Source organism: Garra rufa, chromosome 16, assembly GCF_049309525.1.
Source record: "Garra rufa chromosome 16, GarRuf1.0, whole genome shotgun sequence".
Taxonomy (NCBI): Eukaryota; Metazoa; Chordata; class Actinopteri; order Cypriniformes; family Cyprinidae; genus Garra; species Garra rufa.
This window is the reverse complement of record NC_133376.1, coordinates 38,503,260-38,509,259: the sequence shown is the minus strand read 5'-3', so window position 1 is coordinate 38,509,259 and position 6,000 is coordinate 38,503,260.

Genomic DNA, 6,000 nt, shown 5'->3' with positions numbered 1-6,000 from the left:
AATGCAAAACACAATAGCATATTAATTGAGCAACACACAATTTTTTATTAATAAAGTTGAACAAAAATAAAATGTACAAAAAAAAAAACAGTGCCATTCTTTATACTTTATACTATTTCAAGGATTGTAAACATTTTAGTAATTAAATAACATATAAATAAATTACAGGAATAAAAAATGTAAACAAGTTTCACCCAAAAGTTTTTGTCATATTTCTGCTTCTGCTGAAAAACATCTGTACTGTTGTCTGTTTTGGAGTTCGCTGGGGTCTTTCATGATCTTCCTCAATCTGCAGCTGTAAAAAGAAAATATAATATACTTAAGTAAAGCAGTGGGCTAAGTCTGACCAGATGCGACATTAGATCATTGACACAAATATGACAAAAATATATGAATTTTCAGTAAATAACAAACCTCAGCTGTTATAATAAATTTAGATAAGATTACATATATTAAGACAAGTGTCTATCACAGATGAAAACTGCAGTATTAAAAACACTTTACAATTTTCATTTATTAGATAACATTGCCTAACAATAAACAGTAGTTATATGGCAATTATTCTTCGTGAGGTTAGGCTAATTTCAACATTTACTAATGCATAAAATCATGTTAATCTGTTAAACATGAACAAACATGAATTAATGTTGTAAAAATATATTGTTCACTTACTCTAAGTTTAAATTAGATGATGCATGAATTTGATCTTATTGTAAAGTATTACCAAACTAAACAGGGGATAAAACGTGTTTTATTTGATTGTACTTTTATTTAATCCAAACTGCATTCATATTATTAAAAAGCTTTTTAAACCTGCTAGAGTTATCCAGCCAAGAATAAGTCTAGAACGTTTTCTGACAGACTGATATTAAGGACATAAACATTGTTAACGACATTTGTTCTTTCTCTAACACATATATTTTGGATACACAAGTCATTTGTGTAAAAAATAGTAAATACATTATGTCCTTATTTTTTTACTCTAACAAATGTTATAGGAGCGTTGTTTCAGATTCATTAAGGCCAGCATATTAGCGTTAGCCGCGTTTATGCTAACGATTCACTACACAAACGGTGATGTTTATTCAGTCTGACATTCAAATTAAAATATGCAATGTTCGTGACAGAAGCTCTAAATATGAAATTAAAATGAAACTTACCTTGCTCGAACTCTTTCATTTGATCGCGGAGTCGGTCTTTGAGGTGTTTTGTCCTTTCGAGAGAACCTAGACGACATCTTTGCAAATAGTTTTTTGATGATCTATGATGTTCGCTTTGTTCAGCCGCAAATCCAAAATATTTGGAGTAAGTCTGGCTCTTGTTTGTCAACAAGTGGATTCAGAGCCGCGGCATCAGCAGCACCACAGGTGCTTTAATGAAGAGAGCGCAACTGCGCAGTGCGTGTGTGCGCACCTTTCGTATAGCGTATCAAGAACCGGGTTGACCGGATAGTCGGTACCACCGGTACTTAAGAAAACCAGGTACCGTAACGTTTAAATTTTTTTAGTACCGACTTGGTACCGAAGTACCGGGACTTTTGACAACACTACAGTAAATGTTAACCAAAACAAAAAAACAGTAAAACTGAAACAAACAGTAAACTAAACACAAACAGTAAAAGTTAACAAAAAGCAGTAAAAGTAAACTAAAACAAGAGTAAACAGTAAAACAGTCAAATTAAAATTGAAGAACAGAAAAAATCTATATAAAAAACAAACAAAAGGTCACGTAGCAGAACATTACTTTTGAAAATTCTGTCTTCATCTTATTTTTCTTTCTTAAAATATTTAATACTCCAAAAATACATACGCAAGTTGGAAAGAGATTTCTCTTTTTTTCAAATGACATTTGTAGATAAATTATTTACCTATTACAAGTGCCATGTAAACAAGACAAGATATTTAAAACATTTGTGATACAATGGGAGGAATATTACCAATTTATCATGAGGTTGAGTACTATTTTGTCATACATTTGCATTTTAAAAAGACTGACTGTAACTAATTTTTCAACAGTTTGCTTTATATAATTCTCTCAGCAGCTGTTGCGCTCAAGTCAGTGCCAAGAGCAAGCCAGCTGGAGAACTCGGCGGTCACATGAGACCCCCGGTGCTCGTCCTCCTACTGCTGCTGGCCACGGCCTTCTTCACACACAGAGAGACGAGGGGACAGAATGGGAACTCAGATTTGGCCATAATGAACTGTGGGGTCCTAACACAGACAGACGGCGGGAGATCCCAATGGGAAGATGGAAGAGCTGGCCTTGCACTGGCCAAACAAAACTAGTTCATCGGCTGGCCCTCAATGAAGAGATAAACAGAATAATTGGCAAAGGGGTGGTCACCTGGCATCTGCCATCATGAGCTCACCCAGACCGCCAGCCAGACCGCCTGCACAGTCAATGGCTTCATCTTAAATTGCTCTAGAGGGAACAGGCCAGATTATTGACCTCGGTGCCAATCGAACAGAGGTCGCACTGGGTCTCTGTGCCACTGCTCAGTCCTACTATGCAGCACACTACGGGCCCCAGTTAATTTAACGTGTTTCAGAAAATATTACACACAATACTTAAAATTCGTATTACATATGATTACATATCATACAGTTCTATTGAAGTTTTTTTTTCCGCCACGGGAATAAAGACAAAGGTCATTGCAACTTTTTTCTCTCTTTTTTTTTTTGTGAGAAAGAAAGTGAGAATATCAAGATATAAACTGAGAATTGAGTGAAGTAAACTCAGAAAAAAAGTCAGATTTGAGCAATGTAAACTCAGAATTCAGAAAGTCAGAGCTGAGTGATGTGAACTTAGAATTTAAAGAAAAAAAGTCAGAATTGAGTGACGTAAACTCTGAATTTAGAGAAAAAAGTGAGAACTGAGCAATGTAAACTCAGAATTTAGAGAAGAAAGTCAGAATTGAGCGATGTAAACTGAATTTGGAGGGGAAAAAATATGATTTTTTAGCAGAATAAACTTTAGCAGAAAAAATTTTTTCCTCTCACTTTTTTTATGAGAAAGAAAGTCAGAATAGCAAGATAAAAATTCAGAATTGAGTGATGTTTTATTGTTCAGAGAAAGAATTCTTAGCGATGTGAACTTAGAATTTAAAGAAAAGAAGTCAGAACTGAGGGACATAAACTCAGAATTTAGAGAAGTCAGAATTAAGCAAAGTGAACTCAGAATTAAAGAAAAAAGTCAGAATTGAGCGACATCATCTTAGAATTCGGAGAAGAAGGTCAGAATTGAGTGATGTAAACTAAGAATTTACAGAAGAAAGTCAGAACTGAGCAACATCAACTCAGAATTTAGAGAAGAAAGTCAGAATTGAGCGATGTAAACTCAGACATTGGAGGAATTTTTTTTATTTTAGCAGCATAAGCTCAGAATTTAGAGAATAAAGTCAGAACTGAGCGACATAAACTTAGAGTTTAGAGAAGAAAGTCATAATTAAGCACCGTAAACTCAGAAAATAAAGAAAAAAGTCAGAATTGAGCGATGTAAACTCAGAATTTGGAGGGAAAAAAACACGAATTCAGCAACATAAACAGAATTTAGAGAAGAAAATCTGAATTGAGGGACATAAACTCAGAATTTAGAGAAGTCAGAGTTAAGCAACGTAAACTCAGAATTTGAAGAAAAAAGTCAGAATTGAGCAATGTAAACTCAGAATTTGGAGAAAAAAAGAAACACGAATTCAGCAACATAAACTGAGAATTTAGAGAAGAAAATCTGAATTGAGGGACATAAACTCAGAATTTAGAGAAGTCAGAATTAAGCAAAGTGAACTCAGAATTAAAGAAAAGTCAGAATTGAGCGACATCATCTTAGAATTCAGAGAAGAAGGTCAGAATTGAGTGATGTAAACTAAGAATTTACAGAAGAAAGTCAGAACTGAGCAACATCAACTCAGAATTTAGAGACGAAAGTCAGAATTGAGCGATGTAAACTCAGACATTGGAGGAAAAATTTTTATTTTAGCAGCATAAGCTCAGAATTTAGAGAATAAAGTCAGAACTGAGCGACATAAACTTAGAGTTTAGAGAAGAAAGTCATAATTAAGCACCGTAAACTCAGAAAATAAAGAAAAAAGTCAGAATTGAGCGATGTAAACTCAGAATTTGGAGAAAAAAAACACGAATTCAGCAACATAAACTCAGAATTTAGAGAAGAAAATCTGAATTGAGGGACATAAACTCAGAATTTGGAGAAGTCAGAGTTAAGCAACGTAAACTCAGAATTTGAAGAAAAAAGTCAGAATTGAGCAATGTAAACTCTGAATTTGGAGGAAAAAAAAAAAATTTAGCAGCATAAGCTCAGAATTTAGAGAAAAAAGTCAGAACTGAGCGACATAAACCCAGAATTTAGAGAAGAAAATCTGAATTGAGCAACATAAACTCAGAATTCAGAGAAAGTCATAACTGAGTGAGGTAAACTTAGAATTTGAAGAAAAAATCTGAATTGAGCAATGTAAACAGAATTGAGCAACGTAAATTTGGAGGAAAAAAACATGAATTCAGCAGCATAAACTTAGAATTTAGAAAAGAAAGTCAGAATTGAGCAACATAAACTCAGAATTTAGAGAATAAATTCAAAATTTGAGTGATGTAAATCTAGAATTTAGTGATGTAAATTAAGAAAAATATGAATTGAGAGGCATAAACTCAGAATTTAGAGAAGGAAGTCAGAATTGAACAACTGTAACTCAGAATTAAAAGAATGAGTGATGTAATCTCAGGATTGAAAAAGTAGTCAGAATTTTGAGTTTATATCTCGTAATTCTGAAGCTTGTTTTCGCTATAGGACAAAAAACATAAATGTACTTTTTTCAGAATTGTCAGAATTGACAGATATAAATTCAGAACAGCAAGAGGTAAACAGCAGGATATATAATCATGAAAACTAAGCGATGTAAACTCGGGATTGAGTGATGAATTGAGTGATAACTTGAGCAATGAAAAAGTCTGAATTAACAGAGTCAGCAAGTTTAAATATTGTAATTCTCACTTTTTTTCCTCATATTGTTCTAATTTGTAGTTGTTTTGCTTATAGATAACAAAATGACATTGTCCTCCAGGAAGTGGCATAATTTGGAGGGAAATCATCACAACAAACATCAGTAAGTACTCAAAGTATTTCACATCCATCTAAAATATCACATTGCATAAGTATTGGCCAAAACTATTATGGTCTAAATACTTTCTGAATTAACTGTGTATATGAAACTCAAACTGACATCCCTAACTAGCTCTCAATCCCCCACTGAGCATGGCTAACTTTAGCTTTCTATTTCCTTTCAGTTTGGCATCCTGTTCATTTCCTTGCCATTGTGTAGTTTAAGTGCCTCTGAGCTAAGCATATTTATTAAAGTTTGATATATCCTTTTATAAAAATGCTTCCTCAAATTGCAACGCAAGCATATTCAGATTTTGAAGTTACAGTTCAAAAGGTGACAGTCCACACAGAGCAGCATTTATTACAAAGAGCCCCACTGACATTTTTTATGCATACGTACAAATAATACTAAAATCATGTGCTTGTATTTTGAGGAAAAACTCTCTTAAGAAAATAAATGATGGTCTGGCTGTAAAGCCACAACACAAAGAGTCTAAAGAGGCAGATGCTGGTGTCCCTACAAGGTGGATTATGTAGATTCAGCATTTCACAACAGGAGATGAATAGAGATGCCAATAAACTTTGCTTATCTCAACAACCGGCTTCAGGCTTTATTCAAATGTATCTACACCAGCAATGCGTACAAAATCTCAAAACAACTGCCTCACACTTATTCCAAGAACCGTCATACGCTGAGCCAAAAACTGCTAATACAAAGTTGTTTCTCTTACCTTTTTTACAGTTTGTGCAGCATTTTAAGACAGCTTCTTATTGATTAGAGGAAATGAGGCACAGAGAATAGCTTTTATATGAATAAATGTGAAATGAGCTCAAATGGAGATCACAAATGCTTTCACTTATGCCCTGAAGTGGCAGATTGTGGGTGCTGAA